Raw genomic sequence first — 17,935 nt, forward strand, 5'->3', positions numbered from 1 at the left:
GTGGCATATGCTAATGAGTTATGCTAATGAGTTATGCTAATGAGTTCCTCCAGCTCTTTTTCTAAGAAATGACCCCTGCAGATAATGTTGGAACACTGTTACTTTTCCAATAAGTTGTAATAATGCTTTTTGCAGCTGTTAGCAGGCTTTTTATAAGGGCCTTTCTTATTTTAGGAATGAGTAGGTCGTCCCATTGATCCAAAAAGATTAATTCAGGCTTTAGAGGGATTGTATAGTTAGTGATGTCTTTAATCGAAGTGAGGATTTTCTTCCAAAAATGAATGACATGTTGGCATTCCCACCAACAGTGAGAGAATGTTCCAACCTCCCCACAGCCTTTCCAACACTGAGGGGATAAAGAGGAGTACATTTATTATAGTTTTTTAGGCGTCAACTACCACCTGTTTATGATCTTAAAAGTTTGTAGTTTGGTAACAACTACTGGAAAGTTGTTAGAAGACCATATTTTGCGCCATTGTTCAGATGTAGCACCTTAAAGATCAATCAGATTTCCAGGGTATGAACTTTTGAGAGTCAAACTTGCCTTCATGAGAGATTTAATTTATAGATGCTGTTTGATTTGGGCACTTTCAAGAGAATAAGATGCAAAAGTAGTCAATTACATGAATTGATTTTTTGGTATGATTATTTTAAAATGGTTCAACCATTTGTGTATTTTTAAAATATCCCTTAAAAGTAATATTTCAGCTATAAAATCTGAAACTTTTCATATTTCAGGCACTTGTTAGCTACCTTAAGTCTTTCAGAAAGAAGAAGAGTCACAACCGAATCATGGCAACCCCTTCCACAGGGTACAAATAATTTAATAAATGAATGAACACTTTGAAAAAATCCAATTCTATTTCTTAAATTGTGCCAAATTTCAGAATGACAGGAATTTCATTTTGGCTCTACCAGTTGATGTGATCTGGTGATATAACGGGAAAAAATTGTCAGGAGGCATACAGTTTTTAATGCTAGCTTTCAAAGTGCACAGCAACACACTTTCAAGTTTTTGGAAGCAGTCACGAGGTCTACTTTAGCACCCAGGGGTTAAGCATGGGGCAGCTGCGGGCCCCGAGAATCAAGCTCGGACTTCAGTGGTTTGTAAGTGAATTTTTCCATTTCACACAATAAAATCCAGTTGCAAAGTGCACTGGAAGTGGCTTGAAACTGCATTATTCAGCATGCGGGAAAGCCACCCTTCTAGGTGAGATGGCTCTGGACTGTTCCATCCACTTTGTTACATAATCTATACTTGCTGTCATTCACGGTCTTCTCAATTTTTGCTTTCATACAGCTCATTCTTAATGCCTGTTCTCATGCCGTTAATGTTTGTTTGTTTGTTTGTTATATTAGATTTTTAGTCCGCCCTCCCTGCCAGGCAGGCTCAGGGCAAAGCACATTTCAATTTACACAAATACAGTTAAAAACAGATAAAACAGTATACAAATAACATTAATATAAGTCCTTCTGTCTCTTTTTTCAGTATCTCTTATATTGGTCATTTCCAGTTTTTACTCTTGTCGACTTTACCCTCAGAGTTCTTCATTTATTGACCATGCGCTGGTTTACTTTGCTGTGCTTCCATGTGGTTTTTCAATATTTCTTTCCTATATTCATCTTTTGTATCCTTAACTTTAATTATTCCTCCTTTATAAATGTCAGCCAACACCTTCTCTTACTTGCTCTTGATGTAATCATTCAGCACCCTTGTTACTTTTACTACTGTTTGTTTTACTTGTAACAATCCTTAGCCACTATTACTTCATGGCAAATAATCTATGCTGCTTCAAAGACGAAAGGTATGATTGACTGTCGTGATTTTCTTCGTTTTGCAAATTAGTGCATCCAATTCGGTTCCTGTCCAGTCTACAATTCCAGCACAGTATCGAATTACTGAGATGGACCAAGTGTTTACAACATGAATTATGTTTCCACCATTTAATTTTGACTTGAGAATTTTTCAGACTCCTTTTATGTATTCAGCACAAGTCTTCTTTTTTCTTATTGTATACTGATTTGCTGAATATCATTACCTTGCAATATATCCAAATACTTGTAGTTTCCTTCATAGTTTCCATCCACAAATTGTATTCCATCTGATTAAGTAATCTCCCCTCATTTTATTGATAGTGTTGCACATTTTTCAATTCCTCATCAATGGGTGCAGTAAGATCATAAAAACAGACTATAAAAAGTGCCATAAAATATAGCTGCAATTATGCATTAGAATTTATGCAAAAAGTACAACCTCCCATCTGTGAAATATTGGTGGGAAGATAAGTCCAAGAAAGTTGTTGAAAATGAGGAAGTTAAGATCCTGTGGTATTTCAAAATCCAAACAGATAAGAAATTAGAACATAATACTCTGGATATTACTGTGGTTGAAAGTGATCAATGTGGTAATCCCAGGTGACAGTCAAACCGAAGAAAAAAGAGAAAAAAAGAAAAGATTATAAAATATCGACATCTAAGATTTGAAGTTCATCATCTCTGGAAGAAACATACAACAGTTATTCCAGTAGTAATAGGAGTGCTAGGTATGATTCCAAAAGGACTAATGAAAAATCTAGGTGATATGATAGATGGGATAACAATTGGACAGCTGCAAAAGGCCACATTATTTGGGACATGCTACATACTAAGGTGATTCCTCACTGACTCCTATATTCTTGGATAAACAAGTTGGTGAAGCACTAAAAAATGCCAGTTTGGTGGTCTGTAAACCACCTCGAGCACTAAATATGATAGAGAGATGGTATATAAGCAGGGCTTTTTTTCAGCTGGAACGCAGTGGAATGGAGTTCTGGAACCTCTTGAAAATAGTCACATGGGCTGGTGGCACCACCCCCTGATCTCCAGACGGAGGGGAGTTGAGATTGCCCTCCGCGCAGCTGGAGTGGCGTGGAGGGCAATCTCAACTCCCCTCTGTCTGGAGATCAGGGGGCGGGGCCACCAGCCCATGTGACCATTTTCTCCAAGGGCAACCCACTGAGTTCCACCACCTCTTTTCCCAGAAAAAAAGCCCTGTATATAAGTTAAATAACATCCAGGCTGGACATGGACAACGTTATTAATCTAACTCCAGTTTTTTGTGAGTCTGAATTTGGAAGCCTCAACAAACTGTTCCCCTCCCCCCGCCACAGTTTAACCCTGGTTTAGAATTGCAGTTTTGAGAAAAGAAACTCGAGTTTTTTAAGACGCCCAAATTTGGTCATCAGGAACTTTTTTTGTGGTGGTTCTGCACCTTGAGAGAGGGCTTATACGAGGCAATAAAAGAATGAAACTCCTGCTCGTCACAAGCAAATTCCTTACGGTATTATTGACCCCATTTTGCAGTTTGGGGGTAGGGATGCTGAGGCTGTGATAAGGAGCCTTCTCTATGGCCACCTTGTGAATTCAGATCAGGGACAATATTTGAACTTCCTGATTTGCAGCGTAGTAGTTTAGCCATTATACCGGTGACAGCCAGTGTAGTATTTAGTCAGGGCATCAGACTAGGATCTGGGAAACCTGAGTCCCAATCCCCAAACTTCCATGAAGCTCATTGGGTAACCTCGAATCTGTCACACTAGTCCTTTTCAAATATTATAATCGCATGGACCAGAAGCCTGCTAACCACACAAAAGGGAAACATGAGCAACATATGATCCCCCCAATATGTGCAAACACCCATGTCATGTGAACCGGGTTAAAGCGTGCATTTACCATGCACATACAGCTTTGTAATGCATGAACACGAATCCTGAAGAATCCATCAGTTAGTTTGCACTTATCTAAGTTGCATGCATATGGTAAATATACACATAGTGCCCCTGTTCACTCAACAGGATGACTGTGCATATTGAATCATGGATAGTGTATGCTTCCCTTATGCACAGCAGGTAGGCTTTTGGTACAATGACTATAACCTCTGACATGGTTCACTCTCTCAACCGAACGGATCCCACATTGCTGTTCTAACAATAAAGTGGAGGAAGTATCTGAGGAGGGGAACTTGGACTCTCAAAAGCTTATACCTTGGAAATCTTGTTGGTCTTGTAGGTGCTCCTGGACTCAAATCATCCTCTTCTACTGCAGATCAGCACTGCAACCCACTGAAACTATCTTTGTGGCGGAGGGGGAAACCATATTTGTAACTAGCGCTTTTTTTCAGCGGGAACGTGGTGGAACAGAGTTCTGGCACCTCTTGAAAAAGGTCACATGGCTGGTGGCCCCGCCCCCTGATCTCCAGACAGAGGGGAGTTTAGATGGCCCTCTGCAGCGGCACAGAGGGCAATCTAAACTCCCCTCGGTCTGGAGATCAAGGGGCGGGGCCACCAGCCATGTGACCATTTTTGCCAAGGGTGATTTAAACTTTAAAAAACTCCCCCCTTGTTCCAGCTGACCCAAAGTGATGTCATTGTGTGGTCCTGAGTTCCACCACTGAGTTCCACCACCTCTTTTTCCAGAAAAAAGCCCCTGGTTGTAACACTGACCAAAATGTACAAGATGCCACACCTGACTTCTACAACTCAGAGATGTGTCACACAGATACAATTCCCTTGGACCTCCAAGAATATCACTCATGTCCTTGGGGACCCCACCAGAGCTTGTATTTGAAGAAAAGGCAGTGGGTTGACGCTATTACAGTGTTGTACTTAATCTGTGCTGATTCCGCACACGTTGGATAATGCACTTCCAATCCTCTTTAGAGATCATTTGGAGCTGAATTTTTCATGCGTGAAACAAAAAATCCACTTCCAAATGATTGCTAAAGTGCATTGAAAGTGCATTATCCAACATGTGCGGAATCAGTCTGTGTGAGTTTTATCCACCAGCACATCAGTGGATTTTTTTCTCTGCCCTTCACACCTCCTTTTTGATATGTATTTTTATGCATTGGGAGGAGCTCAGATGAGCAAACAAGAGATTATGGATTGTTTTTGCTTTACCCTGATTGTGCAGAGACCCCCGTGGCTTTCATGATTTGGTCACCTTTCTGCCTCGGCTTCAAGTGTCTCTTGAAAAGAAAAGATCCATCCCAAATCTCTCCATTCCCAGGGGGGATAACAGAAGGGGTATTATTACTGATTTCTCTGCTTTCTCAAACACCTCCAGGGCTTCGGGTCACATAGACACACCACAGCAGTTTGGGGAAGCTCTCTTCCTTGCAAATAATAACACAGGGGATTCGGGGAAAGGGAATAGGGAAGGGAAGATAGCACAGCCCTTTTAGGACCACCTTCTTGATGCTTCTTGAAGTCTTCTAATTTATGGTTAAGAAGTAAGGTAAAATTAAATTGCAGAAAACTGAAATCTCATGAGTCAAGAATCTTCTCTGAGACCAGTGCAAAATGAAGGGGGAAATCTCCATCTTAGCGTGTTTCAAGGAGAGCTGGTTCCAAGGCCTCCTTTAAGGCAAATGTTCCTGTTGAAACTCAGGTTTCTTCTGATTTCTATAGTATAAGTTTCCCAGTTCAGTATTTTTACATTTGGCAAGAGTTCGTCTTGTGTGTCAGCATGCATGAAGTTTGCAAGGCTGGGGAAGAGACTGTTTTACAGCTTAGGTGGAATTTTCCCAGGAAATTCAAGTCTCACCTGCATTTGGTGTCCAATGCCAGACTTTGGAAATGAAGGTTTTGATGCTTCTTTGGGCCATGTGTTTCACCCTTTCAGTCTGGCTGCTTCAGCCAACGTAGGTGACACGATGTTTGCTTGCTGTCAGACATACTAGAACATCAGCATGTATCTTAAAATCATGAGTGTTCAAGTCAGAATGTGAGCATTTATCAGTTTGAGTTTGCTATTTTTTAAAAGCTCTTTGAGCTGCCTCAAGTAAAGCCCAAGCATCGGAAGGGGCGGTGGGAAGAAGTGGCTTGGATCCTGCCTAGATTTCTGTGAAAACAAGCGAGGGGAGGGACTTACATCGATTTCTCCCTCCAGTGGCAGCCCAAAACAGCCCCTGAAATGCTGCCCATGGGGGACATGCAGAATAGCTTGGAGGGAACCAGAGGTCTCCCATAGAAGGTGGTGGTGGTGGCAAAAATTGCCCCCTTCATTGCACCCCCCAAAATCTAGGTGGAATCCAAGCCAGTATATTTTACAGAGGCCTCAGGAATCCACCAGGGCTCAGCCTGGACTGTAACTCTATTATCATGATATGGATCATTATTCATTAATAACACTTCAGAAATAACAGAATTTTCCTTTCTTTTAAGACGCATTTGGCACGTTTGTGTCAAGCTCAGAGCCATGAGACGTCCCCTGAGATCCTACTGTATGCATGGATGAGATTAAAATGTTTAAATCTATAGATGGATTGAGGTTTTTGTGAAATGCTGAATTTCTAAAACTAGAGCTTCTCCAGAGTGTAGTCTAATTGGAAGGCGTTCATTTTTCACTTGGAAAATTATGTTCTCCGAACCCGAGATTAGGGGGGAAAGGAATGGGGATTTGATTGCAGCAATGAGAGAAAACACTCTGCACATGTTTGGGAGGCACTTTTGAGGAATAGTTCATGGATAGAACCCCTAGCGCCAAAATGAAGTTTCTGTGATTATCTTGTAGTGGCTAGAGTGACAGACTGGGACTCTGCCACGGAAGCTTGCTGAGTGGCCTTGAGCCAGTCACACACACTCAGCCTAACCTACCTCACAGGGTCGTTGCGAGGATAAAATGAAGGAGAGCTCCATTAGATACTCATTTGGGAGAAAAGTGAGGAATAAATGAAATTTAAAAAAAAATTTTTTTTAAAATCTGGCAATAAATTAAGCCCTCTTCCCCATTGCTCTGGGTGCCCGCTTCAAAAATTGGGTCTGAGGAGCAGACGGAGAAGTGCAAGAGAAGGAAGAAGACAGCCATGAAAAGAACGTGCTCGTCCTCCCCCCTCTTCCCCCCTATCTCCCCCAGGCATACCAACAGCCACAGGGAGAGAGGCCAACTTGAGTGGCCCTTTTAAGAGCCGTCATTCAAAAGACCTGCTTCAGCAGAGGGTGAGCAAGTGCCGAAGCCAGACAGAGAGGCGAGGCCTTTTAATGCGCCCTTGATCCAAGGCACCCAGTTCACATCTGGTGCACCAGCAGGTAGCCCTGCCTGGCCATATGCTCTTCGTGCTGCTACAATTACCCCTCCGAAGGAAGCGAGGCTGGGCTGGGGAGAGAAAGGCGGGGGAGCCACCCAGCAGAATCCTCCACCTCCAAGAGCGGGGAGGGAAGCCAGGGAAGGGGAGGCAAGGAGGCAACTTTAACGAGGAAAGGAGCTTTCATTTCCCCAGATGGTGTGGTGGGTCGCAGCCCTCCTCCGTCCTTTCCACCAGGCGCAGCCTCAGCCATTTAAAGTGGTTTTCATGTTGCATCGGGTTTGAATTTTGTTTGGATTTGTACCTTATCCTACACTGAGACCAAATGACAGTTGTACACGATTTACCATGCTGCCCCACAGGCTAACCATCTATGGCTGTGACCCAAAGAATGTTTATTAGAGAATAAGGCCGCTTTAACACAGTGGCAAGAAAATAGCCCTTGATTACAACGCTGAAGCAAAGGAGATCTGGTCTTGTGAGAGCCAAATTGCAGGCTGCAAGGCAATTCTGGGCCCCTTTCTTTAAAAAAAATCTGAAACACACATGAGTGACACGGAGCTTGTTTTTCCTCTAATGGATGGTATTAGGAATCAGGGTTTTTTTTCCTGCTTCCTCACAACCTCATGGCGAATTCATGTGTCCCCCCAGGTTTTCCCGCTCTTTTCTGTAACTTTCCCAAACCTTTGCTGAGACATTTCAGGAAAGATTGCAGCAAAGCTGAGATAACTGCTGTGTTCCCCACCACAGCATAGCAATCTCCCCACACCAGTTTTTTAAAAAATGGTAATTGACATATTAATCTACTGATATAACAGTATATCTCTATGCCAGTGCCAATTTATATATTTAAAAAATAACTCTAGTAAAGCCTCTTCATTACTTGGGGGGAGTGGATCACTGCTGGAGGGAATGGGGCAGGAAAAGTCAGGAAATCCTGCGATCTGGAAACCCCATTGCTGCTCTACTGTATTGGGAGCCACAATGGCAATGGGAAAACCCACAAGCCTATCACTGTGTGGAAAACACTGTCCTTTCAGGGCCTGGGGCTTAGCTCCCAGTATCTTGCGGAATGGCTTGCCAGTATCTTGTGGAACTGCCTGCTTCACTAAGCCAGGAAGGCTCCCGTGCTCCTGTCATTCTGCAAACTATGTAAAACGGAATTGTTCAGGAGGGCATTTTTATAGAGGTAATGGTGGCAGAGGAAAGTGCTGTCATGTTGTTGCCAACTTCTAGTGACTCCTGCTGGGATTTTCAAGGCAAGAGACTTTCAAAGGTGGTTTGCCCCTACTTGCCACTACAATCCTGGTCTTTGCTGGAGGTCTTCCATCCAATTACTAACCAAGGTCAGCCTTGCTTAGTTTCTCAGGAGCTCAGGCTTGCCTGGACTATCCAGGTCAGGGCCTACAGAGGTAATAGTGCTATGTTTTAATGGGACGGTTCAAGAAGGCGATCTTTATAAAGGGAATGGGACTGTGGACTATACCGCTGAGTATGGTAAGTATTATCTGTTTGCTGTATTTTTTTTTTACACAGATAGGAGGAAGGCTTTTTTTCTGGGAAAAGAGGTGGTGGAACTCAGTGGTGGAACTCAGGACTGCACAATGACATTGCTTTGGGTCAGCTGGAACAAGGGGGGAATTTTTTAAAGTTTAAGTCGCCCTCGGCGAAAATAGTCACATGGCCAGATCGCCAGACAGAGGGGAGTTTAGATTGACCTCCGTGCCACTCCAGCAGGGCAATCTAAACTCCCCTCTGTCTGGAGATCAGGGGGTGGGGCCACCGGCCATGTGACCATTTTCAAGAGCTGCCGGAACTCCGTTCCACCGCGTTCCTGCTGAAAAAAAGCCCTGGATAGGAGGGCTGTATTGTAGATCTCAAGCTGATGCTTCACTAACAAGTTAGGGACCATAGACTTCACCACTACATTGCCTTATGCTTTAAGTATGTGCTCCTAGGTACTACCTGTTGCCTTAACTATGATCCTACTGGGTAGTTCAATGTTGTCTAATGTCAGTCCGAGAATTGCTTATGCTCTGTTTCATAATTTCTTCAACTCCGTATTGAATTTTTGCTAATGTTATGTCTTTGTAAACTTGCATTTATTTACCCTGTGGCATTGTTTATTGAAATGACCCATATATTGACTGTACTAATCTCACACTATGTAATCCGCCTTGAATCTCAGGGAGAAAGGTGGACTATAAATGACATAAATAAATAAAATAAAATATTATCATGCTCTCACTGTATTGTTTTCTACTGATGTGATACCATTTTCTACACTCTTTATGTCTACTTATGCTTTGTTTCAGATTCCTGCAGTCTAAATCCTATTGCACTGCTTATTAAATGTTTCATCTGATTGAGTGCATTGACTTACACAGTGTGGTCTGCCTTGAGTCCCAGTGAAAGGGCAGACTGTAAATAAATAAATAAGATTCCCACCACTCCTCCATTCTATATTGAATAGCTGCAGAAGATAGGGCTGGGGGGGGCAAGAAAAGGCCCATTGTCCTAGTGTACAAGAAGGATTTTCCCAGTCAGGATGCCGGAGAGGTGGCCGCAGCAGCGAAGAGGTTAAGAACACCCCAGGCCATGGCCTGACCCAGAGACCTTTTCCATATTCTCTTCTTTCTTTCCCTCAATCGCTGGGGAGATTACCAGCCAGCAGATTAACCCTGAGTGTGACCTTCAGGCCCTTAAGGGAGGGACAAGAGAAAGTTGCTCTTTGAATTCCAAAATACTTGTGCTTTTTACATAGGGGCCATCGGGATGGATCCTTCAGATCCTTCGCTTTTCAGAGGAAGGGAAACAAGCTACTTCTCAATTGCATGCATTTGAAAGTATGGACATTTAATTGGATTAATCAGTATAGGTAAAGGTGTGCAAGCACTGAGTCATTACTGACCCATGGGGGGGGGGGATGTTGAATCACAAAGTTTTCTTTGCAGACTTTTTGTTACGGGGGTGGTTTGCCATTGCCTTCCCCAATCATCTACACTACGGCCATTTCCACACACGTTGAATAATGCACTTTCAATGCGCTTTCGCAATCCTTTTGAAGTGGATTTTTTGTTCCACACATGGAAAATCAGTTTCAAATGTTCACTAAAGAGTATTGAAAGTGGATTATCCAACGTGTGTGGAAGCAGCCTACATCTACGTAAGAGCCCCGTGGCGCAGAGTGGTAAGCTGCAGTATTGCAGCCTAAGCTCTGCTCACGACCTGAGTTCGATCCCAGCAGAAGCTGGGTTCAGGTAGCCGGCTCCAGGTTGACTCAGCCTTCCATTCTTCTGAGGTCGGTAAAATGAGTACCCAGTTTCCTGGGGGGTAAAGTGTAGATGCCTAAATAAATGAATGAAATGAAATCACAGTGAATTCCCACTGTATCACAAGACTCCCCAACACTACATCAAATGAATGCTGTCTCCAGTAATATGCATCAGCCATGAGCAGGAAAACCATTCACAGAAGCAGCCAACCACTTTATGCCAGCCCAGAGTGTATTGTTAATATAGATCCAGTTTGGCGTAGTGGTTAAGAGTGCGGGACTCTGATCTGGAGAACCGGGTTTGATTCCCCACTCCTCCACTTGAAGCCATCTGGGTGACCTTGAGCTAGTCACAGCTCTCTCAGAGCTCTCTCAGCCCCACCCACCTCAAGGGTATTTTGTTGTTGGGATAATAATGACATACTTTGTAAACCTCTCTGAGTGGGCGTTAAGTTGTCCTGAAAGGTGGTATATAAATCAAATGATGATGACGATGTTGTTGTTAAAAGAAAATACAGGCCCCGTGGCAGAGGCACCACATATGCCAACAGCCCCACCCCCTGCAAAAAAAAAAATTATACACCCAAGAATAGTTTAAATGCACCACATTATCACGTGCATTCACGACTTGTTCCCCTGTGCTGTTTTTCCAATCTAAAATTTTCCCTAAGGCTTCTGTTGATCTGGGGAAAGGGGAGAAATAGAGGTAATTGTTAAAAGTATGATACAAAACAATACAGGTGCCACTGTGCTAGGAAATAAAATAGAAAAGGTTAAGGATGGTCTTTCTTTTGAACAATTAATGGCAATTTTTCTTGATTAAATTATCACCCTAGAGGTAGTAAGCAGCCTGTTTGCCATGAGTGCTGGGAAGGAAGAAAAGCAACATTTATTTGTTGGGGAGGGAGAAAGGCTGTATTTAGGCAGACACACTGAGAGCAAGCTGAGGCCCGGGGACACTGCCAGAGCCTTGAGGGTTTCCCTGGGACTCAGCTGGGGCTGCAGGGATTCAGATGACAACGGTGGGCAGAAGAGATGCTCATCACCTTCTCCCACCACCATCCCAAGAGAGGCCACCAGCATTTCAGGGGTTTGCTTTGGTTACTTGGATGGAGAACTGGCCCTGTGTGCCAAGACAAAGGGTCTGGCATAGATGCCAGGGGTTGTCAACCCTCGGATTGCACATTCCCTTTGGTCTCTCAAAAACCACCACCTCCAGCAAGGCTTTTGTGATGTTCAACTTGATTTCGATGCAATCGTTTAGTTGTGAGGCAGATTATTCCCCGAGTGAAAAATGTCTGAGCGTATGAAGCTGCCCAGTTGCAAATCAAGCCGTTGGTCCATCTAGTTAAGCATCATCCACAGCTCTCCAAAGTCTCAGAAAGAGAAAGGGTCGTCTTATGATCTGGGTGCTGAGATCCCTGAATGAGCGGTTTTACTTAAATATTTTTCTCCTGGTTTTCTCTCCACTGGGGATCCAAGGCAGCCTTCAAAAAAGGAAACATAAACATAAGCCTGAGATCCCAATGGGCCACCTCATTCCAGAGCTCAGGTTGTGAGCTGGAAGGCTAAACGCTGAGTCTTTTGACACATGTTCTTCACGTGTTGAGAGATGCAATGTTAGCTGGGAAGCATAGTTTTAAATGACAGAGTCGGCCAAGATCACTTTCTGAGACTCAGTTAATTTGAAGTTTTAAGCAGCAAGGGCATCAGTGCAAAAGTTCCAGGAGACAGTCCGACACGCCAGAGGCGACGGAGGGCTGTGAGAGAATTCATCCCATTCAGAGCAGTCTCTACTGGCTCTGCATTTAAAACAACACTCCCTGGCTAACATTGTGTCTTAACAAACATGCACCCAGATGTCTCATGTGGAGAGACTCCCAGTGGTAAAGTATCAGTTTGGCTGCAGAAGGTCTCAGGTTCAATCCCTGGCATCTCCAGATAAAAAGATCAGGTAGCAGGCAATGTGAAAGACCCCTACCGGAGACCCTAAGAGCTGCTGCCTCTCTGAGTAGACACTACTGACCTTGATAGAAATACGATCAGCAAAAGGCAGTTTCTTGGGCTTGCTGGCTATTAAAAAAAACTGTTCCCCCCTCCCCAATGGGTCCCTAGTCCCTTTCTTAGGCATGTAAACAAGAGGTTTGGGTCTCGGCCCATTGATCTGCGCCTTCAGTCAATAGGCACCAGGGAGCCAAGACAACTATCCAAATCAAGATAATACAAATGGCAATAAAATAGCACCATTGATTTTAAAATACCCCATTCAAGGCTTTATAAAGTATTCATTAAACGTCTATTAGAACAAATTGAAAGCATCAGGAGCAAGGCTAGCTGGTTATGCAGATTTGTGTCATTTTGGTTAATTCAGAAATGATGTGCAGAAGGTGATTCACAAGGGCCCCAGCTACATACTGGGGAAAAGATCTGGTCAACAGTGCACACATCAGCACGTTTGCCACTGCAACAGGTGCATCTTCTGAATATACAATCACTAACGATAGTAACAATAAATGCCCAACCAGATCTTACATACAGGTACACGAAGCAGAACCTTCAAAACCCCTTTAAGCTTCCAGTGCAGCTATTGGGCTTAACTCTTCCCCTTCCATTCTCCTCCATCAAATCCGCTCCCTGCCACAGGTTTTCCCTCTTTGAACATCAAGCTGTAAATAAATTCACAATCAGAAGGTGGGCAGGAAGAGCTGTTTGAGTGGAATTGGAGTAGAGAAACAATAGGCCAGGGTTACACTTTTCTTCTTGAACAACCATGGCTGGATAACCATGTTGGTCTGTAGTAGAAGAGCAAGATTCGGGTCCAGTAGCACCTTAAAGACCAACTAGATTTCCAGGGTCTTGACTCTTTGAAAGCTCACACTCTGGAAATATAGTTGGTCTTTATGGTGCTACTGGAGCTGAATGTTACTTTTCTCCTTTGCTCCTTCTCTGGTCCAAATTGCTGTCCTGGAAGGTTTTGTATCCATTCCAAAAGAGATCATTGGAGAGACGTCACATCCATTGGATGGTAGCATCTCTGCAGGCCCACTGTCTAAATGTTTGTATCATCATTGTCCCATAGAGAAAATGAAAGAAATGGATGAATTCTGGAGCCCTTTTGCCACCACCAGCAAGCTCTGATCTATTTGCATGGCTCCACCCCCAAAGACAGCAATTGGCCCATGCTGATCTTGGACAACCTGGACAACCTATAGTCCCTTAATTGTCCAGAGAAACCTGGACAACCTATAGTCCTTTCAATTAGGCAACAGGCTGGACTGGAGTCATTTTTTTTCCAGTGATCAAGATGAATTGAGAATTGCTATTCATGGTGTGTACTCTCCACTTTCCTCTGTGGTAAACAGGTTTTGCAGGATTTTCTCTTATTTGGGAATGAACTTGCAAGACCTGTTTGATCAGTGTTGAGAGTAGCTGCGCTGTGGGAAGCTTCTTAAACCTCTTTCACCTTGTTATTGTTTATCTCCAGCCTTAGTAACGGCCAGGCTATTAGAGATTCATGATCAGATCTCATGAAGTTTTCTGTCAAGTTAAAAAATCAAACTGCAGGATGGGGTGGTGGACTCTGTGTAGGATTGAAGCTTCCAGCGCTGGGGAGAGGGAGGTTATCCTTTTTCTCCCATACTATTTCCTTCACTTACCAGCTCCAGATTTCCCTTCGTGACTCCAGGAACTCTGCATAGCCTGTGGACTCAGCACTACTGGCTGTGTCTCTCTTCTTCTCTGAATGGGCTCAGCTAGAGATCCCAGACTGTGCAAACTCTTTGCTGTTGTCTTCATTACTGTGATTACTCATGGTAGTAAGCAGGGCTTTTTTTCAACTGAAACACGGTGGAACAGAGTTCCGGCACCTCTTGAAAATGGTCACATGGCCAGCGGCCCCGCCCCCTGATCTCCAGACAGAGGGGAGTTTAGATTGCCCCAACTCCCCTCTGTCTGGAGATCAGGGGGCGGGGCCACCAGCCATGTGACCATTTTCACCGAGGGCGATTTAAACTTTTAAAAACTCCCCCCTTGTTCCAGCTGACCCAAAGTGATGTCATTTTATGGTCCTGAGTTCCAACACCTCTTTTCCCAGAAAAAAAGGCCTGGTAGTAAGTGATGGCTAGAGGCCATACCTGATTTGGCTCATGATACTGGTCAGATGACAACTCAACATTACAAAATATGGGAGACCAAATTTGGAGACGGAGCTTTGATCCAGGTTCTAGATTCAAATTTTGCCCAGGTAGCATTACGGAAGCTTCTAATTAACCCCCTCTCCCCAATCTTCTATATGGTAACAATTACACTGTCTTATTTTACGAAGTTGTTATGGGAAGCACTTTGACTGCTGAAAGCACTGTACACATGCTAAATATTATTCTCAAAGTTGGGGGGGCATTGGGAAATGTGCATTTCTTGTATTCTTGCTAGAACAAACAGAAAAGGCTGTGGTTAATTGAGGTTTTTAATTTATCAGATTGACCAAGCCATCATCCTTTTTAATAGATTTTAGCCTCCGTACTTCAAATTGCTTATAATAGAAGCAAAGATGGAGGTTTTCCTGCTGGAGACTTCATACTAGGCTCTCTAAATAGACAGCTTCATCAACCGCTCCTTTCAAAGAAAGGGAGAAAAATTATTTCCGCACTGCCTTTGAGGGTCTGGTCGCTTGGGAGCCATTCTGCATGCAAAATGCCTGCCCCTTTCGAAAATGGCAGGAGGAGGCTTTTGCTTAATTTTGATGTTGTCATTAGTTCAGAAATCTTGTCTCGGTAGGTGGAGACCCCACTTGGTACCAGGTGTCTAGCTGGGCTGTCCTTAGTCCCAGCTAGTGTATAGACCTGGACAGCGCTCATCAAAGGCCTGTCAAAACTAATATTCAGTCTTACCTGTCCTTTCTCTGCTGTTGAAAACCATTAAGGGCAGGGCTTTTTTTCTAGGAAAAGAGGTGGTGGAACTCAGTGGGTTGCCCTCGGAGAAAATGGTCACATGGCTGGTGGCCCCGCCCCCTGATCTCCAGACAGAGGGGAGTTTAGAGTGCCCTATGCACCTCTTGGCGCGGAGGGCAATCTAAACTCCCCTCTGTCTGGAGATCAGGGGGCAGGGCCATCAACCATGTGACCATTTTCAAGAGGTTCCAGAACTCCATTCCACCACATTCCAGTTGAAAAAAAGCCGATTAAGGGTATCCCACAGGCTAGGAGTGCCTTCAGCCAAAGATCTCCTAGGAAGACTTCGGGGTCATCATAACGTCCCAGCAACCTTGTATTGGGATGGTTGTGGTTTGCAGAGTGAGTCCCCCATGATGGCGCTGGTCAGGAATGTGCCTGACTCTCATTACACTTTCTGCTGCTCACTCAGTTAGCATTTAGAGCCCTCAACAAAGTAGGCAGTTCCGCCTCAGTCCACAGTCAATTCTGGCCTGTCCATGTTTATAACCAACACGGCACTAGCAGGAGTCAAACTGTCACAAATATCATTGGGCAATTCTGGGGAGCATTTTTCTTAAAAAGGCATTTCCACATATCGCAATAGCTCCGCACGTTTGAAAAAATATAGTTTGAAAGAACATAGTGGAACTAGCAACAGAGCCTATTGTGTGGAAAAATACAATGGGCTCTAGAAAACTGATTCAGCAGGCCCCTGCTGCAGGGCTTTGGGAAGGTTTACGCCACCACGCTGGGCCTCCCTGCTACCTCCATGGCCAGAGGCCTGCCACAGGCAGCACAGCCCTCCCAAGGCCCCACAGTGGCTGTGCCGCTGCGCCAGGCCTTCCTGCTGCCTCAGCGGCCTCCTCGGGACCTCCGAGGCAAACTGTGTCACCCACAACTCACTTTTTATTCCTGTGAAGAGGCCCACAAGTGTGCCTGCACAGGGATAAAATGTGAGTTGTTGCCAATACGGCTTGCCTTTTATATAATTCGATATGATATAGTACTCTTGCAGGGGGCGCACATGTATTCCCCATTCAAACCAGTGCCTGGGTGTAGCCTTGTCTCAAGAGGTACTCCTATATGAACTGGCCTGCTCTCCAAGGTCATAGTCTGAGGACCTGTTCTGGGTTTCTGAGGGTAGGCAAGTGGTGACTTAAGACAGGACCTTCTCTGTGGTGGCACCCCCTTGTGGAATAATTTTAGAGCCACGTGTATGAACCTGAATTCCACTCATGCTAGCTTCTTGTGGCAGCAGGAAGAAAAACATGTACTTTACTGGTTTCTAAGAGATTTCCTCTAGGCCAAATGTTCAGTCGCAAACATGTTCAAGCAAAAAAAGTGGAATGGGGGCTCAATGCTCTACCCCTCAAAGCTTATCCCCCCCCCTTTGTCTCTCCACTTACATTCATGGCCTGCTGTGATCAGCTTTGCATGGTACAATTTGTCTTCGTTCAAAAACTTCCTACCGCAACAGCCAATAGAATTTGGTTACGCCCTCACGTCACTCTGGGCAAACAACGATAAAACATAATAAAGGATTCTCTTACTTGGCCTTTGCTTGCCTTGCAAGTAACTGATATGAGAGTCACTGCTATCCCTTGCCAAGAAGAAAGTGGAGGAACTGGTATTTCTTTGGGGGGACAGGGGAACCAACGCTGGGAGTGCTGACATTTGAAAGATCACAGAAAAGGGAGAGTTTGCAATGTTCTTTTTTTCTTTCTCTCTCTCTCTCTCTCTCTTTCTTGCAAAACATCTCCTACCTCCATATTGGCTCAGACTTACTGTCTTCTCCCCAAGGTGTCTTTTCATTGCAGATCCCTGTAGAGCATTGTAGAAATGATGTTCCTATTTCACCCTAAGAGCCATTCTCCTATCAGACATCAACCATGACAGACCCCTCTAACTAAACCAATGGATGGACCTGGGAAAACGACCATCACTAACCTCACTAAGAAATACCTGCAGAAAATGAAGCACCTGAGATGCTGCTGCCAGCAAAAAGCCTTGTGTGATAGCTGTCGTGTTATACACGTGTGTCAGATTCTTCAGAGTTGCATTTCCCTCCTTCTAAGAAACCAGGAAATACCAACCCTTGTTATCTTGTGAATTATTAGAGATGCTTGCCATTGGCCTCCATGAATCATGCATGGCTGTTTTTGTTCCTGGGCCCTGATGTAACTAAAAGATTCAATTAGTATTTAAATGTGAACTATTTTTAAAAAGTCAAGGCATCCTTCTCCTCCCATGACTCAAGGAGGGGAGAGGAAATTTCAAAAGGGAAACCCTCAGTGGATGTGAATATTCATCCTTTCTCCTTCCATGTTGAAATTTAAATAGTAAACTTTGGGTGGCAGGAAACCTGCATTTTCTTCATCTATTATGCCATGAAGCACCATCTATGTGGATGATTCTAAATAAACAGAAATAATAATGGCTTAACGAAACAAGGCTGCACAATCCCAGCACCCATTTTTGCTACGGATAAGCAAGCTACTTTGGGAGCGAGCAGTCCAGAGTGAAGAAGCGACAGAAAAAAATCGATTGTGTTCGGTCTCACAAAATGTGTTTGGAACACCATGGAGGAAGCTGTTACAGAGCGATTTGACATTATTTTGACATGTTATAGGGTGATTTTCCATTGACATAGAGAAAAAACAATTGGTG

This window comes from Eublepharis macularius, chromosome 13 (genome assembly GCF_028583425.1).
Source record: "Eublepharis macularius isolate TG4126 chromosome 13, MPM_Emac_v1.0, whole genome shotgun sequence".
Lineage (NCBI taxonomy): Eukaryota > Metazoa > Chordata > Lepidosauria > Squamata > Eublepharidae > Eublepharis > Eublepharis macularius.